Below are 27,598 nucleotides of genomic sequence, written 5' to 3' on the forward strand. Positions count from 1 at the left end.
CACCTGGGGGAAGTGGGTAGGAGAATCACCAGTACAGAGTGTAAGGAAAATGATCTTTATGGAAATATGCAGAAGTGCCTTCCTTCCTTCCTTCCTTCCTTCCTTCCTTCCTTCCTTCCTTCCTTCCTTCCTTCCTTCCTTCCTTCCTATTATTACACCAGGTGGCATATATAACATCCCATTCATTTTTTCCCTACTGCAATGACTGCAGGGCTTCAAATGTTCATTTAATTGTTTAGAACATTAAAACTGCATCATTGTGTTCTACCAAATGATGCTTCAAGCCATGCATTTAGTTTTGTGTCAGCAAAAGCCAACTCCAGAAGAGCCACAATGATGCTATGGCTTAAATTTAACTGCAAACCCATACATAGCGATGATGATGATGAAGACTTCATGTAGGTAAATAGGAAAGAAAAAATGATTTAATGTGAATAAACAAATACTTTTCCCAAAGTCAGTCATCTCTTTTGTCTATGCACCTTTGAGGTTCCTTTGTATAAGAAGAATCATCTACATAGCAGAGAAAGACTGGCTTCTGAAAGAAAAATTCCTCTGAAAAACAACAGATCCTTTTATTTCACTTCCATCTTCCTTTCTGTTATTTTCTACATCTAATCTTATGTATTCCTCCCAAACTTTTTTTTGGGGGGGAGCTTTCTTTTTGACCACTAGCAATAATGGGAGTTGGCCCCCAACTGATCTCTGAGGGCGAGTTTGTAGAATGAAGCTCTAAACTTCTTATTCACCATTATAGCACTGAAATGTTGAAGTCCTCCATTTCTTCTTTTTCCCTGTTCATCATAAAATCTGTTTGATTTTCCAGTAAAGATAGTCCTTGACTTATGACTGCAATCAAGCCCAAATTTTCCATGGCTAAGCAAGACAGTTGTTAAGTGAGTTTTGCCCCATTTTACAACCTTGCTTGCCACAATTGTTAAGTGAATCACCGCAGCTGTTAAGTTAGTTAACACTGTTGTTAAGTGAATTTAGCTTCTTCGTTGACTTGCTTGCCAGAGAGTTGCAAAAGGTGATCACATGACCCCAGGACACTGTAACCAGTGTCATAAATACATGCTAGTTGCCAAACATCCAAATTTTGGGAAATGATGCTGCAACAGTCGAAGTGTGAAAAATGCTCATAAGTCACTTTTTTCAGTGCTGTTGTAACTCCAAACGAGTTACATGAATGAGTGGTTGTAAATCAAGGACTACTTGTATCCCAAACCAATCAGTTTTGTTTTAGACATGATTGTAAGGTCTATGAAATATGCAGAGGATGTTCTTGATATTTTCTTTGTCCTGAGGGAAAGGAAAGGCTAATGACATTCCGCTTTGAAAACCCCCATACAAATATTCCTACTTTCCTACTTTCTCTTAACTCCCTGCTGCAGTCACTGCAAAGGTGACCCCTGAGAGACGTAAGAATTTTAAAAGGTCGGGTGGATCAATATTTTCGTTTCAAGGCAGTAAGACTAATCAGGTAAAACATATTCCAATAGTAATATTTCGAGGCTCCCTTCCTGTACACTCCTGGTTAGCGGATCATTGATTTTGAGGCAGGAAAAACTAATGGAGAAAAAAATTTACACTGACAGAAGATTGAATGGGAAAGAAAGCAGGTTTGGAGACTCAAACGAACAGCCTTTAAAAAAAAGAAAAGAAAAGAAATCTTGCTGTTGTACTGCAAAATTCATCATAACCCAGAGAATGATTTAGGTAATTTTTATCAGACGTGAAATGAGTAAGCACTTAGTTGCAGACCACTAATCTTTCATCCAAAAATAATTAATTGTATGCAGAAAAATCCTGTGCACGGATCGTATACTTCATCTATCATGTACCTGTCCCATTTCAGACCTTTGAGCTAAGCATCCTGGGAAACACTGAAAATCAATAAAGCTGAATGGGTTTCCGTTATGGCAACTGGAACATTTTTCACTCCCCCATCCAGGAGAGGAAGAAGGATTGCATCAGATGCTTCCTTAGTACTTTGTTTTCACTGAGGGTGACACCCTTTGCCCTGGTCCTTCCACAAGGCGGCTATTTGCTGGGTCTCCCTCTGAGGTTCCTTTGCTAATCAGCTAAGCCTCCTGTGCTCTCTTCCTGCCTATTGCTGTCAACTCTGAAGCTGGCCTGACTGAGGCCATCTTAGGGACTTCAGGATTGCCACTATGATGCTGAGAGATAGGGAGAGGGGAATAGAGATAGCTGGGATTTTGTAGCCAAAACAAAATAGTTTTCCCTAAGAACCAAGGACATTCCCACAGGTGGCTGAAGAGAGGAGGAGTGAAGTTCCCAAGCAACCGGACAGCACCTTGATTGGACCATATGACTGATTGTTTGGGAAAGGGGGGAAACTTTTACTTTTAATTAGGTGAAAACCATGGGAACTTTTAGAGTCAGTTTTCAGCAGTCTGTGCTAATATGATATGTCCAATAAACCTGTTCTTTGAGGAACCTGCTTGCCTCGGAGTTCTGTTTACTATCGGTGTATTACTTGGAACCTTGACAATGCACTGCTAGGGGTTTGCTTGATTTGAATATTCTGTCAACTTTGGATTGATTTAGGAAGCCCTGCAAGGGGATTCCTAAATCAATAAGGCATGTCAACCAACCGTAAAAAGTTCCCTGCCCTTGTATAAATGCAATGAATTTCAGTGACTGAATTGCCTTGATGCAACTTGTTGGGATCCCAGGCTGGGTACCCTAACCCTAACCCTCAACTTACAACAGTTCATTTAGCTACTGTTCAAAATTACAACAACACTGAAAAATTGTTGACTTACAACCGTTTTTCACAGTTACGACCTTTTGCCGGATCCCCATGATCACGTGATCAAAATTCAGATGCTTGGCAACTGGCTCATATTTATGATAGTTGGGTTGTCCCAGGGTCATGCGATTACCATTTGTGACCTTCTGACAAGCAAAGTTGATGGGAGACCCAGATTCATTTAACAACTGAATTACTAACATCCACTGCACTTAACAACTGTGGCAAGAAAAGTCGTAAAATGGGGCAAAGCTCACTTAATAAATGTCTTGCTCAGCAATGGAAATGTTGGACTCAATTGTGGTCATAAGTCGAGGACTGCCTGTATTGTCACTCAGAATATGTTATTCACACCTTGGATGGTGATTGATCATTCTAACAATGTCAGGCCTTTTTCATACAAATCTTAGTTGGGCTTAAAGTGTCATCTATAAATACTGGAGTGGGGCAGAGGGGAAGAAGTACTTCATTCTATCATTTTGTCCATGTAGCTTAAGCATTTTCTTTCATTTTTGCTTGGGATTTGTATTGTATGTTGGTGATAAGACACTGCACCATATATATCAGGGGTGAAATCCAGCAGGTTCTGACAGGTTCTGGAGAACCGGTAGCGGAAATTTTGAGTAGTTCGGAGAACTGGTAGCGGAAATTTTGAGTAATTCAGTGAACCGGTAGTGGAAATTTTGAGTAGTTCGGCGACCCGGCAAATACCACCTCTGGCTGGCCCAGAGGGGGTGGGAATGGGGATTTTACAGTATCCTTCCCCTGCCACGCCCACCAAGCCACACCACACCCACCAAGCCACACCCACAGAACCGGTAGTAAATAAATTTGGATTTCACCACTGATAGATAGATAGATAGATAGATAGATAGATAGATAGATAGATAGATAGATAGATAGATAGATAGATTCTTGTAAAGCATTAGCAAGCTCTGTTATCAATTTAACTATAAAAATCTCAATCACCATCAAGTAACTCAGAAGACTGTAAAGTCGAGTCTGTATAAGGGCATTTGTATCAAAATCAGCAAGATGTCAGGCATGGCATTGTGATGCCAGGGCTGCTCCTGTTAAATGTATGTGTAACTCAGATGCACTTACAAAAAAGTTGGGACTTCAGTCATAATACCATGTCCAGCATCTTGTACATTATAAAGCTTCCCTGAAATGCTTCTGATTTTGGGGCTAGAAAGGGAAATATAAATCTAAGAAATCATTAATAATCCTGGGAAAGAAAAACAAAACAAAACAGAGTTCCGTGTTTCCCTGAAAATAAGACCCTGTCTTATATATTTTTTGAACCCTGAAATAAGTGCTTGGCCTTATTGCCATGTGCTCAAAAGCCCAATTGGGCTTATTATCAGGGGATGTCTTATTTTGGGGGAAACAGGGTAATCCAATACAATGTATCATAATATTGACCAATGCACAAAAGCATGATTATTTATGCAAAAATGCCTTCTATAAGAATCAAAATATATTATCTTTCCCTAAATCCTGTCCCTGTACAGGTAATTGGCCAGGCCAATTACCAGTATATCATAAGTCAAATACCAATATGAAAGTTGTATTTTAATTGCCTCATCCTGGACTTCCAAATTGAACCCAATTAATCTTAAAAATTATTGACATTTCTTTAAAAGATCAAGAACCAACTATGTTGTAAAGCCAAGTCTCCAAATCATCTTGGTTAATAATTATGTCTTTAAATGTGAAACAGTGGTTGATTGCACCTCAAGTTTCGTTTTGTTCATTTTTGTCAACTTAACCAAAAGGAAAGCTAGAGGTTAATGATGAGTCGCCTATGACCCGTGATGGCGCAGTAGTTAGAATGCAGTACTCCAGGCTATCTCTGCTGACTGCAGTTCGGCCGTTCAGTTCTCACTGGCTCAAGGTTGACTCAGCCTTCCATCCTTCCGAGGCTGGTAAAATGAGGACCCAGATTGTTGGGTATAGTGCTAAGTGCTATTGCTATTGTTATGAGGCTAGATATTATGGAGAGATCAACCAGTTTAACATTGAGGATTTTTTTTTTATGTGCTTACATTTGGGAATTGGCAAGTCCTTCCCAAGGTAAGAATTTTTGTGGGTGGTCACAACTTGTTCTGAAAATGTAATATGTGACCATGGGGCCTGGCTATGTCCCAGAGAATAAATCAGCTTAGCATAAAAATTTATGAGAGACAAAGAGATTAAAACAAATCTATGTCTATTATCAAGGCTATATCTGTCCTTTTATCTCATTTCTTGAGAAAGAGAGGGTTATTATAAGAAATCATCCACTTTCAGATGCTGCTCTGTGCTGCCAATTATGCACACACAGCCAGCAACAAACTCAAAGCATTTATTGAATTCATAAATCCTAAACTGTAATAACATAAACACGATGCAAGCTGCAAATATTCTACTTAGGGATTGACAACAGAAAAGCTTCCCCCCTCCCCCCCAGATAGTCCAAAGAGACAAACTCCCAGTTTACAAAGAATCCAAAAATGATCCCTTCCAATACAAAATTGGAATTTTGTATATTTTGTAAATTTCATATATGCTGACTCTGTAAATTGCTTAGAGAGGCCTATAAAACACTGTGAAGCGGTATATAAGTCTAAGTGTTGCGGCTATCAAGATTGATGGCCACAAAGAACTGCTCAAGTAGCAATTTCATTGATGTAGCCCAGGGCTGGCAAACTCCCGAACCGTGGGTCGGATGCGTCAGATGCTGGCCACACCCACGCTCAGTTTAGCAAAGGGGGAAAAGTCATGATACGTCACATGATGACGCCGTGATGACGCGAGTTTGACACCCCTGATGTAGCCTTTTCAACCAGCTGAATCAAAGAGATTGCATAGAGGTGGCTTGATTTCCTTTGCTCACCTTCATTTGTAGTGTGTTGCAGAGCCAACAGCTCTGGGATGACTGATTCATCCTGCATCTGCATGTTATCGGCTGTGCTCTTTTCAGCCAATTCCTGTTCTGCAGGCTGAAGACCAGCCTAGTAAAGGTTCTCTCAGCTGGAGAATCTGAAGCTTCAGGTTGATCCCTAACAGAAAGAAAACTCCAGAATGGTTATTGTTACCTATAATATGTGTTATGAATATCCCTTGGTTCTTCAAAAAAAACCAAAACACTGTGATGGATGTAGATTGTAAAGCAGCGTGTATGTGCCTTTGCCTTTGAAACTTTCAAGAATCTCAGGCTATCAGATGGATAACAGATTGCCTGCTTTCATGAAGTGCTATATAGGACTTGTCTTCCCCAACCTGAGTAATGTAAGTCCAATAGATGAGTTTTCCTTTAGTCCCTGAGATAGAAGAAAGGTATGTAATTGTGAAAACCTCTGCCCTCACAATGTTCTTCTTACCACGATTCTGCAACAAAATGGGACTTGCAGAGTTGCTGTCCTCACACAAGGGGGGGGATAGAGGTGGTGGCTTGCAGTGGAAGTTGTAAATTTGGACTTCTGCCCCTTCTGCTCCAGACCCTCTTCATTTACAGGATGTAGAGGGTAGGAGGAATAGCCTTAGGAAGCAGGTGGAAGAGCTGCAACCAAAGCAACAGATAAATAAAAGAGGCCTAAGTCTGGAGCAGAGGTGTGAAACTCACGGTCCACAGGCCAGATGCAACATGCGCTGGCCACGCCCACTCCCATTTTAGTGAAGGAGGGGAAAGTCATGATACATCACATGATGACAATGTGACGATGCAAGTTTGACACCCCTGGTCTGGAGCAAGAATGAAGCAGGAATGTACCTGTCAGACAATCCTTCCAGAGCATCTTTACTTGTAGTCTAATGAATTGATTGTGGCATAATATTTTGTAACTTATAACCCATTTTCTAAAGATAAGGAGTTTTATTATGACACAAAGATCTTTCAGCAAGAGTCCACTTCATTAGATGCATCAGCTTATCTTAACTTGCAGGTTTATTAACATGACTGGCATGCCAACAAAAATGAAATGAAAAAAGAGTGGGCAATGATAATGACTTTATTAACAGGGATGAGTTATAAAGTAGTGTTAGCTAGGATATCACAAATATCCTGCTGTTGGTAAGTTAAATAAGTGTAGTATGATAACATATTTCTGATCCAAGTCATGGATAATAAATGTCCACTTTTTAATAAATTGTACTGACTAAATTTCACATTACAGTCTCACTTTCAAGTTCTATGAAAATAGGAAGGTTCAGATCAACAGCAGAATTTCATGGATAGGAAGACATAGTCCTCACTGGTTCTTCTAATATCACAATTTTTTTTTATTTTAACTTTGCATCAATTTCTTTTTTGCATAGATACCAGTATACATGTCTTACAAAGTTTGTAGAAGGGTATTGACAGTTGACTGCATATAGTATGTGACATTGAAAGATCAGAATGAATGAACCTCAAATATTGTGGCTAATACTCTTAAATACTGGAACAATGTTGTCCAATTATATATAGAAATAGAATTGGTACAAGGTTATATAACTGTGTTCCTATCTCTGCTATGAGATCTATTGTAAAAAGAATGTTTAACAATAACTTTGTAGTCCCAAAGAGGCAGCTGGACTTTCTGGTTTTTGTTTGAAGATGTTTCGCTTCTCATCCAAGAAACTTCTTCAGCTCTGAACTGAAGAAGCTTCTTGGATGAGAAGCAAAATGTCTTCGAAGAAAAACCAGACAGTCTAGTTGCCTTTTGAAAAAGCGCCTTTGAGACAACCATGACCTGGATGGCTGAGAATCTCCATAGCGTAAACACCAAGTAATAGTTGCAATAACTTTGTAGGCAATGAAAAAATTGCACTATCACCAGAACATCATCTTGATTTGGAACTAGTCAAGTAGATCCTGTCCATGTGTACTAAATTAGCCACAAGATCTGTAGATCACTGTGCTAGTTCTGAAACCAGTGGACAGGATCAGAAATGCCAACATGGGCCTCTCACGCACCATTGGTTTTATCTCCCTATAATTTTGCTCATATATTGTGTCAATTAAAATGTTCATAAAACTGATCTCGTTTGCAAGTCTTACTTAGGAATAAAATAACACTATTATTAGCAATGGGGAAATTGCTGATGGGTTTGTTATAGACACTGATTGCATTTGGAAGCACATTTGGATATTTGTCAATTTCTTATAGATCATCTCATTGAAAGTTAATCAGTCAACATATGATTAAACACCAAGAAAGAAAAAGAAACCGAGGAGAGGAGAAAATTTGGTAATTAAAGTCTGGTAATTAAAATCTAAACCTGCTACCCAGATTCATAATGAATCATCATGAGCTATTATGAAGATTTATTTTACAAAGATTTCTCCTGTGGGTCTTTTGTACTTGGTTTTGCTCTTGTTATTCTTGGGTTCTATTTTGGATTGCCAACCATTTTCAAACAATTATTAATCTCCCCAAATGCTCAGAAAAAGAAAAAAAATGTAGACCAAACTTTCTTTAATCTAGTGGCCTTGAGACTCGTTGGGTTGCAGTTCCCTTCAAGTTGAGCTAAAATAGGGAATAATTGGGCAAGCTGCCAGCAGTTTATTAGAATCATAGTTTAACCCAATTGGAGGAGACGCCTAATTTAGATTAGGTATGGGACATCCTAAGCCTGGGGAGGGTGGTAGAGTGAAAAAAATAGTGGAAGGCATAAGGATGCTATTTGTTGTTAGTTGCAAAGTCATATCTGACCCATCACGACCCATGGACAACATTCCTCCAGGCCTTCCTGTCCTCTACCATCCTCTGGAGTCCATTTAAGCTCACGCCAACTATTTCAGTGACTCCAAACAGCCACCTCATTCTCTGCCGTCCCCTTCTTCTTTTGCCCTCAATCTTTCCCAGCATTAGGCTCTTCTCCAATGAGTCCTTCCTTCTCATTAGGTGGCCAAAGTATTTGAGTTTCATCTTTAGGATCTGGCCTTCTAAAGAGCAGTCAGGGTTGATCTCCTCTAGGACTGACCTGTTTGATCGCCTTACAGTCCAAGGGACTCGCAGGAATCTTCTCCAGCACCATAGTTCAAAGGCCTCAATTCTTTGGTGCTCAGCCTTCCTTATGGTCCAACTTTCACAGCCATACATTGCAACTGGGAAAACCAAAGCCTTGACTATACACACTTTTGTTGGCAGAGTGATGTCTCTGCTTTTTAGTAAGCTATCTAGATTTGCTATATCTTTCCTCCCCAGGAGCAAGTGTCTCTTAATTTCTTGGCCATAGTTGCCATCTGCAGTGATCTTGGAGCCCAGGAAAATAAAATCTGTCACTATCTCCATTTCTTCCCCATCTATTTGCCAGGAATTGAGAGGAGCGGATGCCATGATCTTAGTTTTCTTAATGTTGAGTTTCAAGCCAACTTTTGCACTCTCCTTCTTCACCCGCATCAAAAGGCTCTTTAGTTCCTCTTCACTTTCTGCCATTAGAGTGGTATCATCTGCATATCAAGGATGCTATATATAGTCCTAAATGTTACTCTCTTCTCATCATCATGCTATAGAAGCTGGAAGGAATCCAGTCATAATTTGACGAGCTCTGCTTCTCTTAAAATCAGTGAGATGTCGAGCACGGCAAACTTGTCACATCTTAAATGTATTTAGCAATTGGCTAATTTGGGGTGAATAGCCTATGGTCTCAGTATCATATGCAATGTTGGGTTCCTTTGATTGTTATAAATGGAGGGCATCCTTTCCTAGCATTCTGATGAAAGACTTACATGAAACTTGCAGAGTACATGTGAAAGAAAGTGTATCCCAGACACACATCCTACAAAAATCCAGCCCAATTTACCTTTGTGAATTTCTCAACCCACTTTATGGCCCTTGTCCCCTTCAAATTGTGAAGTGTGGCTCTTGACCCACAAAAAATTGCTGCAGTCTATTCTGATGAACACTTTTTCATTGGCTCCCCCTTTTTTTTAGCCAAAGGAGACTCTAGAGCATATTGGAAGTATGAAGTAAAACTCTCAGAAGTAAAACTCTTCCTCTAGGCATTCAGTTTAAAAGGTTCAATAGATTCCAATTTGTTCTAAGCCAGCAATCTTAAACTGCTTCAATAGAAAAGTCCCAGTAAGGTGGAATTTTAACTCTTAGAGAACCCTATCATGCATGTGGAAAACTAGTCATGTTTTCAATTTGTTTGTAGGCTTTCAAAAGAACCATTCTGGACCACTGCAGTGCCCTCTCAAGGATGAGCCTTCATTTACTAGATATGAAGCCTCTTTATATGATCCAGGCTCAAATATATCCTTATTCATAGAAACGCAGTGGACATCTTTAGGCTATTCACTATTTCTTAGTCCAACCTCACAAAGTTGTTGTGAGAAAAATGTGAAGAACCAAAATCTTTGCATTCCATCTTGCACTCTTGGAAAAAAGATAATATATATATGTATGTATCAAATAAATAAACAGTTAGTCTTAATTATCATTTGTTAACCATTATCCGTGAATGTACCAAGTCATCATGTCTTATTCCACAAATCGTATCACGTGTGAACCCAGCCATATGATACCTTTTCATTTTGATGGAAAACCTCTAATACAATTTTCAGCTTTCCCCAAACCATTTCTATAAGTGGGGCAAGATTTAAAGACCATTTGCCATTAGGCAGTTGATGAAATCCTGTTTTAGATTTTAAGAAATGAAGTAAAGACATTATAAAAGACCATTAGGATACCATCATGTTGATAGAGATTAATAGAAAATTGTAGATATGGAAATAGGTTTAAATGAGCAACATAGCAGTGTTTAGTACAGGTCCTTTAACAAGATCGGTTTCAACTCTCTTATTGTGTTAAGATAACAAATAAAAATAGAGATGGAATATAGAGACAAAACAGAATGAAGAAAATTGCCTCATATATACCTATCTGCGTTATTATCCTAAAGAATGTTATATGATACTGAGCTCATTGGGGATTTTAATCAACATAATCCAGATACCTTCTAAACCTTTAATTTTCTCATCTAGAGTCTAAAGAATTCATATTTAAAAAGTACTATAAATTAGAACTTGTTCAATTAATAATATCAATTGTTAACAAAATAAATTGTTGTATAGCAAGCCGGGCCCCTATAAATACCTGGGAATTGCAAAGGACCAGCTGAGACACAGATCTCAGCAAAATATCTGACCCTGTGTTTAATTCCACTAAAAATCCATATATGTCTGTGTGGACAATTCTTTGCTTTTTAGAAACAGACTGAGAAAAGCCATTGGACTACCTGAATCTTACATTTTCCCACATACATTAATAGCATTGATTCATCTAGTTTCTCCTGAAAAAAACAAAATTGAAATCCATTAGACACAAATCAGTTCTCTCTCTTTCTCCTCAGGTCTTTCACAAAGCACATTAATTTTTAACCATTCATTTGGCCATTTTCATCCTAGCTCTCATCTTTTTTTTTTATTATTAATTTAATTTGTATACCGCCCTTCTCCCAGAAGGGACTCAGGGCGGTGATCAGGGTGGTGATCTGTGATGATAATGATATGATGATGATGATAAGAAACATTCTCACATGAGATCTCTAGATCTATAGCCAATTTTCATACCCCTCTAACTCAGGGGTGTCAAACTCAATTTCATTGTGGGCTGCATCAGGTTTGTATTTGACCTCGGGGGAGGCATGGCCAGGATAGGCATGGCCACCTTGACGTCATTCATGTTGGGGGCACTTCTGCCAGCAAAAACAGGCTCCGGAGCTCTGTTTTTGGCTGCAACAGCCTCCTGCAACCCTCTGCCAGTGAAAACTGAGCTTGGGGGGGGGCACGTGTGGCCCTCGCGAGCTCTGTTTTTGGCCACAATGGCCTCCTGCAGCCCTCTGCCAATGAAAGCAGAGCTTGGGGGGCTGCACACTGCTCCCCTAATCTCCATTTTCGCTGGCAGAGGGCTACAGGAGCACCCTGTTTCCAGGGCAGCCCTCTGGGCCAGATCTAAGCATCCCAGAGGGCAGATCTGGCCCGCAGGCCTTGAATTTAACACCCCTGCTCATTAAAAATGTTATAAATATGACTGTCCTGGTGCTCCAGTGTTAGCATCTTCCTCTGAAACTGAGAGGAGCAAACACCACCATTTCCTGGAAAGGAAATTCAATGACCTTTCCACAATGACTCCTTTTAAATATTAGCATTGGAAAGCTGTTCAGCCCACACAGACCTTTCTTCATTTCTCAACAATTTAAAGTAGTGTTCTTCTTTAAGACTGGGAAAAGATAAGAGGGGATTGTTCAGGATGAATTTTGACTTCAGCTGAAGAGTGGGGGGGGGAGAGTATAAGGAGGAGTTGTTTCTTTTTTCCTGATTGCCATTTTATTGGATTTAAATTTTAATTAAAGTTAACTGTATTTCTAGTCATTGTCTCCTTTCATTTGACTCTTAATACAATCTTAAATGCATCTCACGCATACAGTGCGATCATTTTCAAACACTGCTTGCACAGCTCTCTCAGGCAGAAGGGAGAAATTCTGTTAGGACATAAAATCCTGGTTGGTGATGAGAAAGTGATTTAATTTAGCTGTGGGTTGGAAAGTAGCCAGAGATGCATTCCTACTTCGTTCGTATCAGGAAATATAAAAGTACCAAGATGGGTACCTAATTAATATTCAATGCATCTGAAAAATTGATATGCGATATTGTATTCAGAGAATTCATGGTGAGTAGGGAGAATATCTGAGGTAAATAGCATTCAGGATAGGGGAAACTTCTGGAACTGCTGGTTATTCGGCCACACACTTGGTTGTTACTGAAATAAATGCTATGATGCCTCCATCAATGCTTCATGACAAATAAGAATACTATATTCTGCTTCGTCAGCATTCACTAGCTGATGAAGAATCTTCCATTTGCTGAGGTAGCAGAATGGAATTGTATTTGCCCTTTTTTTAAAAAAAAAATCTGCATATTTCTGCATCTCTTTGCTCCTGAATATTATTGCAGCCTCACACGGATCCTGCAGATAAATAAAGGGAGGTGCAGATAAGTAAAGGGAGGCTGAGGGAACAAATAATGGCCACGTTTTGTCCTTGTTTCATTTGATTGATCAGAAAACCATCCAATATGTGATGTACCAGTCTGTAAAATCAATCCCCTCTCAATCAATTCAATTACAGCAGTAACTAGACACTGTATTAAAGATGGCTGATTTGAGTCAGCCCTGCTGTATATAAATCCAACAAACTTTGATACCCTTCATCAAAGTGTTCTCACTACCTATATTTCAAGCATGTAATTCCTCGCTCCAAATAAATTTCCAGAGATCTCTGTTAAATAGTCATTGATGTCTTTCAGTCTGGAAAGGTTATAAAACATTTTCTAAACTTCTGCAGCTTCACCCATCCACACAGTATTGAGACAGCCATAGATCTGCAGTCCTCTTTTGCCTTGGCTATATCGCCATTAAATCATTGGATAAAAATGAAAATCAAAAGAAAATGGCAAGGCAAAAATCATGGATCACTATCAAGAAAATTGAGGTTTACCTCAAGCTTGCCCTGAGAAAGCAACTGGATGAGCCACCAGAATTTGGGGAAAATATATTGGGGCTATATGGTGTTATAATACCCAGAGAAAACCAAGCAAGGGATTCCATAATAGAAACTTCCTATCCACTGTCAGGGATAATGTTATGCCTTGGGGATGATTTGCTCCTTTAGGATCTGAACAACTTTATCTCCTTAAAGGAAACACTGTTGGAAGACATATCCATCTGGTTCAGTTCCAAGTGGGGAGAAAGACACTGGAAATATGGAGGCTGATTAGAAAGATGGTTTAATGGTGAAGCAGAACCATCAAGCATATATGATTCTGGTTAGTTGACCATAGGCAGTGGAGAGTGGGGGTTATTTATACCGTCTCTTGGGTCTTGCCCTTGAGTTTCCTGTTCCTGTGGCAAGATCCTGTATTCTGTTGGTTGCTGTAGGGGTCATAGCTAACTTTTTAGGTTGTCTGAGTTAAGTTTGATTGAAGCTTGGACTCTCTGAGATGATGTAATGAGAAGGCTTGTGTCCTGAAAGGGTGTTGGGCTGTTCCTATTGTGACTTAATGGCTTCCCTGGTTTGGATCTTGAATGAGTGCTGATCTTACCATTCTATCTAATTCTGCCTTGGTTCAAAATATCCTGTCTTGAATGGATTACCAAATCTGCATTTCTAAAAGCTGCCTCAGTTTAGTATCTGCTTGGGGGCAGGGAACTGTGACTCTGAGTTTCTGAGTTCCCTTAAGATTTCTATTTCTCTTTTAGGAGAAATATAATATTCTGCTTTTTTAATATTTCCTAAAATATATCATCCTTCTAGGAAGGGTGGGTGCTAACTTTCTATGACACCAAGAAGAAATTCAGAAGTTGGGAATAGCCAAGTCAGAACCCAGAACCAAACCCAACAAAAATATTGTGTCAGTTCCTGAACAGTTATTATTATTTTTAGTCACACAGTCAGCTAGATGTTTAGATTGGATTAGGCCTAAGGACCCAGGATAAGCAGATGTTGTTTAATAATATTAAAGTTATCATCTCAGGATGTAAGCTATTCCAAGTAAAACTGTCTTTTGCAATTTACTGATAGTGATTTTGTCAGTGCCGATGCTCTTCAAGTGGTGTTCCAGATGTTTTGAAATTGCATCCAAGGCACCCATTACTATTGGTAATAGCAATAGTAATACTTTGCTTTCTTTTGCCACAGTTCTTCCACTTGTATTCGCAGGTCTTTATATTTTGTGATTTTCTCCAGTTCTTTTCCTTGTGTTCTGCTGTCTGCAGGTATTGTGATGTCTTTGCAAGACTTTTTTGTCTTTATTGACAATTGTTAAGTCTTGCATGTTATGTGGCAGGTGCCTGTCTTTTTGAATTCTAAAGCACTGGAGCATTTTAGCTTTTTCATTTTCTATTACTTTGTCTGTTTCGTGGTCCCACCCAGTTCTTGTTTGTAGGCAAATCTGTATGATCTTACAGCAGCTAACTGGGTACTCTACTTATTACTATTATTATTTGCTGCTTTTGTTAGATTTTCATGTTCTCTATCTGACTATATATCTATCATCTATCTCATCAACTCAAGGCTACTATATACTTAATCTAATGCTGTCACCTTCTGTTTTTCCCATAGCAACACCACTGTGAAGTGGGTTGGACTAAGAGAATATGACTAGCTGAAAGTCATTCCCTGCCGTAGTCTACTAGTTTGTAGACCAGCACCACCATTATGCCAAACTGGTTCAAATTGGTTTATTCTAGAAAATGTAAGTTGAAGCAGATCTCCATAGAATAGTGGACCAAAATTCTTATGTAGAATATAAGAAACTGCACACCAGTTTCAAGAAGTGTCTGCTACACAAATGGAAATATCTATGCTCCCTTTGTATAGCAGTAGGAATCATAAAACTCTGATAATGTTCTCCAGCAAAGGTAGGCAAAAACTCCAAAAACCCCAAAGGAGCAAATATTATTAAATTAAAGATCTACAGTTGTTCGTGGATCTCATATTAGAGATAGCTAAAAATTCTCCATAGAAAATGCATACATTGGTGACAGGCTTAAGCCAAAAACCAGTTGGTTCACATTCAGTTTTAATGATTAATGATCATTAATGATCAAATTAATGATAAGGTGTTTTGTTCTTGAAGTAGGACAGTCTGCTATAATCCATCAATTGATTGGCTGTGCAGATTCAGACTGCAAATAGAAAACACCTTTTTTTAAAGCATTCAGAGAAAATCAGATAATGCAGGATCAGATGTCCAAATTCATAAGGAGTTTGTGTCACTCAGTGCCTTCTATTATAGCGGATTTACATTCCACTACCAATGCATTAAAATCGTTAAATTGGAATATGCACTATACTCTATTTGCATTTCAGTTTCAATTCTACAATATTAGCAAAACACAGAGGCAACAAAAAGTGTTTCAACATCAGCCCCATCTTGTTGGTTTTGCCCCACTGTCATCCTTTGTCCTGACTATTTTTGGGTTTGGTTTGGTTATCTTTCTTCTCAGGCTTTTCATTTTTGGCTTATTATTCCTTATTTCTTCTCTAGATTCTGTAGCCCTTTGGGGGTAATCAACATTATAGTCTGTATGAATGGAATAAAAACCCCAAATGTAACTTCAGTACAAGCTCCTTACATATTGTTTTGAAAAGGACTTCTCAAAATAAACACTGTCCTAAAGTTTTAATATTGTTGTCTTGTAAAACAACTAAAAAAAAATCTCATCTAATTTCAGACTATGTACTTCTGAACAAAAGACTCTGCTGGAGATTATCATTTAATCTGTGGTTGAATCCATATGGCAGATCTGTGAAGAAATTGGCCTGATCCTGCTATCAGTATGGTAAGTGGTATTACACAACAATGTAAACTAATGTATTGACCAAAACTGTGATTAAAATTCTGTGCATTATCAGATCTCAGTACTTTGGCTGTGAGGGGAAGTACTGTTAAGTAGCCATCTGTAGAATTGTAATTATGTGAATGCATTCTGAACCGAGAAATTTTTTAGCTGTAAAACAGATGCTTGCAGTGTGTGTGTGTGTGTGTGTGTGTGTGTGTGTGTTTACAAGAAGATAACAAAGAATACAAAATAAAAGAGTGAGAGGAGGGAAGAGAAAAAGAAAGATAAAAGTGCAAAAGAAAAGTATAACTACAAAATTGTCTCTTTGTGGCTACAAAAATCTTTTTTCTATTATCTAGATTTTTTTTCTAATTATCAAAACCACGAATCATGTTCATTTTTTTTGTTTCAAGCAAAAAGTCTATAATAAATTTCCAATCAGTTCTAAGTGGAGATATTATCTTTTCAGTAATCAAAAGAGTCAGTCTAACCATCTCTGAGTTCAATCATCTTCAATTTTAAATCAGGTAGGCCCAATCCTCTTCTTACCTCTCCATCTTGTAATATCTTATGTTTAACTTGTGTTTTTTTGCCCTGCCATACAAATATATGTTATGGGGATGTGGTGGCTCAGTGGCTAAGACGCTGAGCTTGTCAATCGAAAGATCAGTAGTTCAGCGGTTCGAATCCCTAGCACCGCGTAACAGGGTGAGCTCCCGTTACTTGTCCCAGCTTCTGCGAACCTAGCAGTTCAAAAGTACATAAAAAATGCAAGTAGAAAAATAGGGACCACCTTTGGTGGGAAGGTAACAGTGTTCCATGCGCCTTTGGCGTTTAGTCATGCCGGCCACATGACCACAGAGACGTCTTCGGACAGCGCTGGCTCTTCGGCTTTGAAACAGAGATGAGCACCGCCCCCTAGAGTCAGGAATGACTAGCATATATGTGCGAGGGGAACCTTTACCTTTACCTTACAAATATATGCAGTATTTCTGCTATTGTTTAAATGGTCCATCATTTGTGAAATCCTGTTTCAGACAATTCAGATATTGTCTGAAACAAAGATAACATTCTCGTTAAAACATCCATATTAATCACAGAAATTTTTCCCAAGAATGATAATAGTACTTTGATAATAATAATAATAATTAATAATAATAAATAATAATAATAATAAAAACTTTATTGTCATTGTATGTGTATACACAGTATACCCATATAACGAAATTCACTTAACACCCAAAGACCAGGTCCAACACACATAACAATCCCCAAACACACCCCCACCCACCACAAATTCCCCACCCGTAAACCACCCAAACATCCACACAGACTAAGTAATCTTAATGTATCCTTTTTTACTTCATTCCACATTTTAACATAATTATTTTGAAACAGCACACGGTTCAAATATTTTACCTTCTTCTCAACCTAAAAAATCATTTTATTCATCAATTATTAAGCCACTCGGGTTCAACATGTAGGGGAGATAGGTGGCATAAAAATGTAATTGATTGATAGATAGATAATATTTAATAAATAAATAAATGTTTGATCTTGTATTTTCATATTTTTGTTATCATCTTTGTCTTTTGTTTATTAATCTTAAACCTGCTAATGTACTAAATTCTTTTCATTTACACATTATTCATTCAATTCTCTTTAAAGGATCTTCCAGAACCAACACCAAATCATCTACAAAAGCTCTTAATTTATGTGTCACTTTTTAAAATCTTTACACCCACAATCTTCTGGTCTTGCCTTATGTTTCTTATCAGCATTTCAAGATCTAAAATAAACAAGAGAGAGGACAATGGACAGTTCATACTCAAGCTCTTATACCACAAACTTGATAGTCCATTTGGACTATCTTTCTTGGTTTATTCTTTTTTGTGGTTTCTGAAAATTTCCTTATTGTTATAAATTCCTTCATAATTTGCCTTTGTTATTCTGTAATCCTTGATAAATTTTGTTTTCTTATATACTGCATTAATTTCTATTTTCCAATGGATTGTTTGTTTGTTTGTTTGTTTGTTTATACACATTTCTAAACCACCCATCTCCCTCAAAGATGGATTCTGGGTGGTGCACAATATAATATAACCAATAAATAAAGCAATATATAAAAATTAACATTAAAAATTAAATTAGGGTTAATATTTTTTAAATTATGGAATAATGACAAACATCAAAAGGGGAAAAACCCTAAAATGGCCATTTAATATCAGATCATTAAGGTGGGGGCCCTTACTAGCCAGCCCAATGGTGTCCTGGTCTTCTGTGCCCGCCATACAAGGCCACAGAGCCAAATTTTAAGACCTTTGCAGAAGGCCGAAAGACTGGGGGTTTTCTTCACCTCTGGAGGCAGGATGTTCTGCAAAGCAGAGGTAACAGCAGAAAAGTTTCTCTTCCTAGACCTATATTATGTCCTTCATGAAAATTAGAATACTACTGATATTTTTTTGGGTATAACCATGTTATCCATTAATATAGTATCTCCCTCTTGTAATTTCAATATTGGTTTCTTTTTTCTTTCTTTTCACAATTTACAGTATATGCCAACCAAGAATTTCCCAAGAATTCACATGGGATCACTGTTGCTGAAAAATCTTAATTTATTGAGAGATGCTTGTATTCCCTGGGAAATGTTTTAATGATTCTTCTTTCCATTTTATCCAAAATATTTTGTATTTTCTCTTCTTCTTAAATTCAGAATTATGTTGATCAGGTAACTTTTAATAAAGACTTTACTTGCATCCCAAACCATTATTATATTCATGCCTTAATGCCTCAACTCTTAATTTGTTTTTACAGTCTTCAACAATTGCTTCTTTCCATGGCAATGCTTCATTTAATCTGTATCTAAAATATCTAGATTTCCTTTCCCTCCCTAGATTTCTCTCACAATAATCTGAAAAAGTCTTTGGTAAAATCTCTATTTTATACTATACTATACTATATTATAGTATACTATACTAGTATACTATTGCCACAAAGGTCTGGTCTCTTTGACTAGCTTACTTCAAATTTATGCCAAAGTACTTGTCTCAAGAATGAAAATAGTAAAAAGGAAAAAAAAGGAAATTTACTGTTCCCCTTTATCTCTTTTTAAAGTTTCTTAAATCTTGCTTTTGTTAAACTTTTTGCAAAAAATATTTGAATCTTTAAATCCTTAAAGGCTCTTATTTATTTGTGTAATCTGAAAAAGTTTGAGGGTTATTTCACAATCTCTCTTGATACAGGAAGATTTCAGTCCTTCAATCAGCATTGCTGGCCATGATGTAATAACAATAACAAAACAACAGAATTGGAAGGGACCTTGGAGGTCTTCTAGTCCAACCCCCTGCTCATGTCTCTCCATTCCTTTTTTAAAAAATAAGTTTTATTAAATTTTCCAAGTTAAAATCAACATAAGACAAAAACATTGATTATACATAACAACAAAAACCATACATTCCCCTCCCTCCCTCCCCCATTCATAATACTAGACATACAAACACATCTATCCCGGCAGATAATATTCCTGCCCTCATTAATAAATAATTGTGCCCACAAAACAGAATAAAATAAATAATCCCCAAATATGGTTTTAATAAAAGGATTGAGATGAAGTGAGGGCCTAGGTCAATATGAGGAGAGATATACTTATCTAGATTGAAAGATAATTGTTTGAAAACCATGTCTCTCCATTCCTATGGAGGTACCAATTTCCCAGAATTCCTCACTGAAAGCTAGAGATGCTTGAATTCTGTTCTTGATCATATTTAATCATTCTTATTTTATTGAATTTTGTGCTCTTGTTGGAAATTTTGTTATGAAACTATTTATATGGTACACATGAATCACAGAATTGATCAGTGTGTGTCTCCAGTTGAATTTAATGAGGAAGTCATTTATGATGTGGCATTTCATCTACACACTTATTAAAAGGATGTGATTCTTTTTTAAAAAAAATTGTAGGTAGGCTTCCTGGGAATTAGTTATCTGTATCTTTTAAATGTTAGTGTCTCATCTTGGGTATATTCTCCTTTATGGTTGTGTTTAAAAAGCTAAGGTGGCCATAATTTCTACTTACAGTTAGATGCCGAGCAAGCAGAATTACATTTTCAATTATTCATAATTATGACTGGAATATTCCCTGAAATATAATGGCATTAATTAAATTTATACCCAGCTAGAGTTATTTGAATTCCCATTTCAAACGATTATTTCTGCTGCAGGAAATAATGCACAAAATTTAAAAATTAGTATTAGAAAAATTACCTGTAGTTAATTTCCAGTTTAGTTTCTACCCAACATATTCCTGTCAAAGCCAGCATCAAGATCAGAGCAAAGTCATATCCCACTCAATGCATTTATTTATTAGACATTAGCCAACAACAAAACTGTTAACTGGTAAAATAGATAAAAGGAGGCAGAGAAAAGCATGAGGAATAAGCAACCATTATCTTTATATCTGTCTGTTTTAAAGGGCCACTGGAAAGAGTATTGTAGGCAATTAGCAGAAATATTTCCAAAGGAGGAATTTTGAGTTATTCCAGCCTTAACCATCTTTATGTATGCAGCAGGATTTAGATGGAAAGTAAGGGTGATCTCTCCTCTATTTGGCATTGTGAGGGATGCATTTTTGGAATGAGATGATATATCTAACATTTAGTGATAAAGTACTCGCAGCAGAAAGCAGTAAGTTGCTCCCTGCTTTTGACATGAGAACAGACTGTTTGAGGAGGGCTGGACCTTCATTGATGGAGGTTAGATGACCATCTGCTAGGAAAGCTACAGCAATGGCTTTCTGTACTGGGATGGATTACATGACCTCCAGGAACCGTGGTAGTACAGTGGTTAGAATGCAGTATTGCAACCCTGAATGCCTCAGGGTTGGCTCAGCCTTCCATCCTTCCTTTACCTCATTTTTGGTAAAATGAGGATCCAGATTTTTGGGAGCAATATGCTGACTTTGTAAGCCTCTTAGAGAGGGCTGTAAAGAACTATAAAGTGGTATATAAGTCTAAGTGGATGGAAGTGAATGGATAGTTATTTCCAACCCTTATACTTTATGGTTTTATAATGTTATGCTATAAATTTATTTTATTTATTTTATTAGTCATATTTCTATGCCGCCCACTCTCTGAGGAATCTGGGCAGCTTACACCAAAGACAGTATACTAAATAGCATATTGCCCCCAACAATCTGGGTCCTCATTTTACCCACCTTTACCTACCCTGGAAGGCTGAGTCAACCTTGAGCTGGTGAGATTTGATCCGCTGATCTGCTGAACTAGCAGTCAGCTGAAGTAGCTGCAGTACAGCACTCTAACCACTGCACCACCTCGGCTCTTAAATAGGAATTTTATAAATATACAAACCCCCTTGCCACCACATCTTCACTGTAATTTCCATAAATGTGAAATGTTCCACCATGTCAGTGATATGGATTTTTTTTTTTAAAGGTAAGAAGAAAAATAAAATCTTTATGGGTACATTTTTGTATGCCTAAAGTGCTTATCCATTATATATAACAGAAAATGGTAACATTTTGTTGAATAACAAAATAAACTGAGGGAACATTACATTTGTTAATGCAATGAGAGTCTGAAACATGGAAAAGGGGGTTGTTTTTGTTTTTTGGAGACAAGAAAATAGAAATGAATTTTTCACATCAGTAGTTGTCTGTATGAAATCTCTTTCTTTTTTTTTTCAAATATCTGATGATGCAACAGACTTGCATTTGAGTTTTAGGGTTTTGAGTCTACCCCTTTAACCTGCTGTGTGTTCAAAAGCTGCCATTGTGAATCTGGAGATGACCATCAGTTATGAAACTGGTGGGTCTTCAGCCCTCAACAGAAGCAATGATGCCCTGTGGCAGTGGGGTTTTAGTGGGATGATTGTCTGGGGAAGGCCTGACATACAAAACTCATCTTGCAATTAGAAAGATACTACAAGGTGATGCGACCGTAGAAAATATTTTGTGTGAATGTGCCCTCGTGTGTTGAGAACTGGTATTTAACTTAACAAAGCCAATTATTGGAAACATGGCCTTAATGCGGTGTGGAAAATAGCTTCCTTTTGTGAGTCTGTGTTCATATCTATTTATCTGTCTGTCTCTTATCTCTACGTATTTGCCTTGATAGAACAAACATACTCTATTTAGTTTTTCAAAGTAGCTTTGAATGTTTCTCTGAATACACCTGTCACTACCTCAAGGAAGCATTCTGTCATTTATTTGGTGGGTACGGGTGAAATGCTAACTCTTTCAAGTATTATTTGGGGGAAGAGAACATTTCCCAGATAGTCCCATATTTCCCACATTGAATCCTGCAACAAGGTTAGTCAGTCCTTCCTTCCTTCCTTCCTTCCTTCCTTCCTTCCTTCCTTCCTTCCTTCCTTCCTTCCTTCCTTCCTTTCTTTCTTTCTCCCTATATTGCAACCCTCCCATACAGAGTTCCCCAAAGTTACCAGTATTGACCCCCAAGAGGCAATGAGACTACATGTCATTCTTGACTTATAACTACAGTTGGGACTGGAACTTCCATCACTAAGTAATGCAGTAGTTAAATAAGTTGTGCCTAATTTTGTGACCTTTTTGCCACAGCCATTAATAGTCATTAAGACAACCCAGCTTTCCCCATTGTCTTTGCTGGTCAGAAGCCCCATGGAATGGTCACAAATGGCAACCATGTGACCCTGGGACGCTGCACCTGTCATAAAAACATGCTGGTTGCCAAATGCCTGAATTTTGATTATGTAACCATGGGGATGCTGCGGCACTTGAAATGTGTGAGTATCTGTTTTGCCCCAGCTACGAACCCCAAAGAATGCAGCACACACAAAGTCCGTTCAAACCTTAGTTTATTGAATAAACCAGTCTTTTACAATAATGGCTGTTAATTAATTGCTTTAACAGCTGCCAAGAATTCAAAGAATAATAACTAAAAACTTACTATGGTTGGCAGAATGCCCAGAAGCAATTTGCAGGAAGCTGACAAGATAAGCAAGACAAGACACGAAGGTATGTAAACTAAGTTGTTCCCTGCAAATTGCTTCAGTCGGCATTCCTCCTTAAATAGGCTAAGGGAGTGGCCAATTAGCCCCAAGCCTTACTCTTGAGGAGACCTCCTCCTGAGGAGCCACTCCTGCCTTTTGGCAGCTCTGCATGCCCGTGCATCGAGAAGAGGCTCCTCCTCTTCGTCCTCTTAACTTAAGGGAGCTTCTGGAGGTTCTGAAGGCCCTGGCTGAATCCCCACCTCTGGCACCACACCAGCCTCCTCGCTGTCGGAATCAGCTACTAGCTGCACAGACCGCATACAGGCCACAACAGTACCTAGGTCACTTTTTTCAGTGCTGTTGTTGTTCAGTTGTTAAATGAATTGTTGTAAATTGAGGACTACATGTATCCAAGGGGTTGATGTTATTATTATTATAAGAAACGTGGTAGCACAGTGGTTAGAATGCAGTATTGCAGGGTAATTCTGCTGACTGCTAACTGCCTGCAATTTGGCAGATCGAATCTCACCAAATCTCAGCCTTCCCTCTTTCCGAGGTGGGTAAAATGAGGACCCAGTTTGTTGGGGGCAATATACTGACTCTGTGAACCGCTTAGAGAGGGCTGTAAAAGCACTGTGAAGCAGTATATAAGTCTAAGTGCTATTGCTATTATTACTGTTTGTAGTACTTAATTTTTTAATTTAATTTTAAATTTTGTTTGTAATATTAATCAAAGTAGTATTTATTAAATTATTTTTATATCCTGAATGTTTGTGGGGGGTCAAGCTGAAATTCATTAAGGGGTCCATGAGCTGAAGCATTTGGGCACCCCTGCAGTAGAAGAAGGCTAGACATAGCCAAAGATAGCACATAACACAAGATTTTGTGCACCACTTCCCAGCAGCAAGCCTTAGGAACAAGACAGCTGTGATGCCCACTGGGCATCCTAAGAATGCATCTTAAAGAAAAGGGGACATTGGCAATACCTGATACGCCCCTTCTCGTTGAGTGGAGACAGCAGCCAGTTGTGCTTTTTTGCTCAGTCGTCAGACTGGACAGTTGTGTGGAAAGTGTGCCCTATCACACTTTCCACACAACTGTCCAGTCTGACGACTGAGCAAAAAAGCACATCTGGCTGCTGTCTCCACTCTCAAGGAAGAAAGGTTTGCACCACAGTAGAAAGTCAAAGGTGAAGCGATCCCTCGAAGTCTCCTTGATCCCCGATGAGTCTTCTTGACACTAAGATAGATATTTGCCATTACCTTCATCTGAGCATTTTTTCCCCAAGTTCCCAATTTAGCCTATAGATCTGGGATTTGCTAGTAGTCTCCCATCTGAGCACTAGCTTGGTCTGTCTGACCATGTTTAGCGTTTTGGAGATCAGTTAAGGTTGATGGTGTTGCCAGTTGCTAAAAGTCTGTGATGGCGAACCTATGGCACGGGTGCCACAGGTGGCACACGGAGCCATATCTGTGGGCATGCGAGCATTGCCCTAGCTCAGCTCCAGAGCGCATTGGCCAGCTGATTTTTGGGCCTTCTGGGCCCACCAGAAGTCAGGAAACAGGCCGTTTCCAGCCTCCGGAGGGGTGAGGAAGGCAGTTTTTGCCCTCCCCAGACTCCAAGAAAGCCTCTGGAGCCTGGGAAGAGCGAAAAACAGGTCTACCGGGCCCACTGGACCATCGCATACCAAAAGCGGGGGTTGCACTAGCGGATCATGTGTGCATACTCAGGGGGCGGGGCGCATTGAATTATGGGTGTGGGCACGCACGCGCGCAACCCCTCTGTGCTCCCCCGCTTTTGGCATGCGACAGCAAAAAGGTTAGCCATCACTGCTATAAGTGTAGTATGGTGAAAAAAAAATAGAAAACCTTCAAACTACCCATAAATGAAAATGAAATAAATAGCTATTTTCTCTTCCCTGCCCTGCCTGAAAATGTTACTTTCCTGTTGTTTTTATTTTTAAAAACACCATTAGAAAATATTTCCCTATTTTCAAAGGAGAAAAATCTGTTTGCAGACTAAAGAGCCATGTTTTTCCTATTTCGCTCAAGTGACCTTGCAACTCACCATTTCACCCCTGAGGCAGTCCTTGGCTGATTTACACAGCTTTATTATCTCTGCCACAAAACACCCCTCTGTGGCAAAACACAGAGAAGAGAGAAGCCACTCAAAGTGATGCCTTCATTATACCAAAAACCTTTTTAGACATCTACAGCAAGGTTTATCAGAAAGGAAAAGCTTCAGGACATCGTTAATTGCCAGATGAACCACTATCGGATTTTACCTGCTTATAGTAAATACAATTTCTGATGAATAAAATCCATCCCAAGCAGTAGAGACAATAGAAAAATCTAAGCTACTACAAAATGAATATGGGAGTTGTCTGTGTATTTTTTTAAGACCGTCCAATGTTTGCCTCATTTACTTCTTGTGATGACAGTATTTCACTGTGTATGTTTCAATGTATAATTGTTCTGCAATTCTGACTATTGCTATATAATTTACAGTCATTTTATGGCCATCAATTGCTAAACTAGACAGGAGAAATGAAGAAAAGCTAGCATAAAACAAGGTGATACACAGTATTTGTGTGGAAACTGTAAGCTTGGATCAATTCTGGAGTTCAGCTGTAAGTGGGGTCCTTGGTGCTCTCTGAGCTTGATTGTTTTCTTGCAGATATTTCATTATTTATTTATTTATTTATTTATTGGTTTGATTTACATGCTGCCCTTCTCCAGAGACTCAGGGTGGCTTACAATGCGTTAAGCAATAGCCTTCATACTTTTGTATATACCTGCTTAGTAGGGCTTTCGCCACCCCCCCCAAGCAGTGTTCTTTTTTTTATACAAAATCAGTTTATTGCCCCCACAATCTGGGTCCTCATTTTACCTACCTCGAAAGGATGGAAGGCTGAGTCAACCTTGAGCCTGGTGAGAGTTGAACTTGCAGTAATTGCAGGCAGCTGGTGCTATTTAACAGCACTTTAGTCTGCTACCAAGGCTCTTTACCCAACTAGATAACATCATCAGTGCTAGAAGGGAATGGGGCAATGGTGGGTTGCCCCGGGTTCACACCGGTTCTATAGAACCGGTAGTAAAACCGGCACGAGGCTCCGCCCACCGACCCCGACATCATCAAAATGCTTCTGCGCATGTGCAGAAGAGCATGCATGTGTGCTTGCTTCACTCACACACGTGCGTGGCCCTGCTGCGAACCGGTAATAAAGGTAAGTAGAACCCACCCCTGGAATGGGGCAATCCCCATCTAGCACTGATGATGCTTCCTAGCTAGGTAATAAAATGTCTGCAAGAAAACAACCAACTTCAGGGAGCACCAAGGAGCCCACAGTTCAACCCTGAACTAAAATGTCAACCGTACATGCTTATTTCTCACCCCAGCCAGTGTATGATTGTAGTTTTCAAAATTTCTTTTTTGAAAAATAAAATAGATCCCACAAACCTTAGACCAATTTATCTTATTTCTAAACGGATTCTAGCTGCTAAAATCACCCTTTGGAGTCTTGGGGATTTTCATAGGATTTCTGACTGTCTTTATTTCCATTTTGCCCTGTACGAGTCAATGAACCCCATCAACAGAGTCGGGGGCAGCCGCCACTCTTGTATCCTTTAGCACAACAATATGGAGTGTTTTCAAAAGTGATTCCTTTGATAGCGCTGCCATATTGCTGCATTGTTTCTGCTGAGCAGAAGAGAAACTTTGGAGCCTGTCCTGGTAAATCAGCAAACACACATTCAGGACAAAAGAGAATGGGAAAAAATGATAGACAAAAATAAGAAGAGACAGTAGCAGTTTGCAGTGGGTTTGTCAAAAGGGATCGATTGAGTCCACAAAAAGACGAATGAACCATTTGAACGGAACACCAGAAGGATAAAAGCACAAATCAACCAAAGTCTCCCGGAAGATTGATTGAGAGCCAGTGGAAACAAACAATAACTTATAGAAGTTGTATTACAGCCCTCTGACTGGCTCTTTTTTTTTTTTTTTTGCCTTCTTTCAGAATGCTTTGCACTTGCAGTCATTGTATTCAAGAGGAGGGAAAATCAGTCTCACGCTGCCTTTGCAGACAATTAGTTTTGAACGTTAGCTTTGATGCACAATTGCATGCCTTCTTTTAGAAGTGCTATCACAGGCGAGCAAAACAAATGATAAACGAATAAGTGACGTGATGGCCAAATGATTTCGAAATGAATTTGGGTGCAAGGACGGGCAGATGTTGGGTCATCTACGTTCCTTCTGCACATTTTCCAAACTGCAGAGTTGTGTCCATTGCAGCAATTTATAGATTGTATAGACTACAATTTTATTTTATATACCTCGGCCTATAGCTGTGATGGTATCGTTACCCATCTGTTGTATTCCAGTTCCTGATGGTTCTTCCAAAATACTGGAAAGGAATCTAGTAGAAGTGGAATTGGGCATTTTATACAAGCAGAGAGAGCTCAAGGGCTCGTGTCAATGCCAGAGCACACGGGTGAAGAGCTCAGAAAATAAAAAGGAGAGCATA

The 27,598-nt window shown here is 38.8% G+C and overlaps 1 protein-coding gene across 1 annotated transcript in view; it reads left to right on the forward strand.

The window, feature by feature from the left end:
• Positions 1-27,598, forward strand: part of B3GALT1 (beta-1,3-galactosyltransferase 1) — a 378,721-nt gene that overhangs the window by 262,439 nt on the left and 88,684 nt on the right. The window contains exon 3 of the mRNA XM_034426789.3: positions 15,982-16,089. The gene's annotated coding sequence lies outside the window, so the exon portion shown is untranslated. The remainder of the gene's footprint in view (positions 1-15,981; positions 16,090-27,598) is intronic.

The sequence above is a fragment of the Pantherophis guttatus genome, chromosome 1 (assembly GCF_059756535.1).
Source record: "Pantherophis guttatus breed Tessera chromosome 1, ASM5975653v1, whole genome shotgun sequence".
NCBI classification, from domain to species: domain Eukaryota; kingdom Metazoa; phylum Chordata; class Lepidosauria; order Squamata; family Colubridae; genus Pantherophis; species Pantherophis guttatus.